The sequence below is a fragment of the Nicotiana sylvestris genome, chromosome 4 (assembly GCF_000393655.2).
Source record: "Nicotiana sylvestris chromosome 4, ASM39365v2, whole genome shotgun sequence".
Taxonomy (NCBI): domain Eukaryota; kingdom Viridiplantae; phylum Streptophyta; class Magnoliopsida; order Solanales; family Solanaceae; genus Nicotiana; species Nicotiana sylvestris.
This window is the reverse complement of record NC_091060.1, coordinates 178,578,785-178,579,999: the sequence shown is the minus strand read 5'-3', so window position 1 is coordinate 178,579,999 and position 1,215 is coordinate 178,578,785.

Here is a 1,215-nt window from a genome sequence, read left to right as displayed (position 1 = left end):
AAATCCCAAAACTACCCCTGAGACCCCTGTGTATTACTGCCCTGCCCTAAGCTTCATTGATATGTTATTAAAACTCTATAAGTTGTAACCCTAACAACTAATTTCTAATTGATCACTAAATTACTACAGCTATAAACCAATTCCCACTATCAAATTCACATAGTGATTCAAAGCAGAAGACCAGATCATTTCAAACATGGCATCAATAAAAGGGAATGAGTTGATCATATTGGGAACCAATCCTGATCAACTCAGACCCAATGATTGAGCAAGGATTCAATAATACAAGCCAAAATTGAAGCAGTATGAATCAAGGAAGGAGGTTCATGCGAACAACTATAAAGAACAGGAGGTCAAACTAAATACAGGGAACGAGCAAACATAACTCTAATTCAAGTATATACAAGATGCATGATGGTAAACATACTGGAATGAACCAAAGGTTGAACTATTATCATGTTAACATAACATTCAAGCCTAAAAGACTAATCGACGACGCTTATTCAATTGATTACACATGCTATAACATTTAGCAGTTAACAATAAACAATCAGAATAAACAGACCAACAAGTGATTTGAGTGGTATTGACAAAAATAGGGAACTTATAAACTAACAAATTACATGGATAATAACATATATTCGACCATGAACAGAAGCAGACTCGACCAAATAAAAAGGTCTGATTGGAGAAGAAGAAGAAGCAATGAACAAAAACTAGATTATAACTAAACTAAACACAATTAACCGTAACAAAAATAGAACAAGAAAGAAAGGAGAAAAAAATACCTTAACAAAACAGAAACTAGACGAACCCAGGTCGAACTCTTGACTCGAACCTTTTGAGGTCGAACGAACCTTAATCGAGTGTTCTCAATGGAGAACACTTCGACTAAGGTCGATTATACGCCCAAATTCCTTTAATTTCGAACAAAATCCAAGTTTGGTCTTTATAGGGGTCTTGGTTCCATTTGGGGTTCGAATGGTTCTAGCAAGATTCGAACCAGATCAAAGGTATTTTGGGCACGAGGGAGGTCAGGGGGTGCCGTTGTGTGAGTTTGGGACTGGTTGGGGTAGGTTTAGGTTTTGCTCGAATCTTCGATTGAAGATTCGAGAAGCTAGAGGTTGATTCGAGGCTAACGGTTAACGGATTCGTAACGAGGGTGGTCAGATGGCTTAGGGGTGTTAATTTGGTGACCGACGGCGTCGTTGCCGC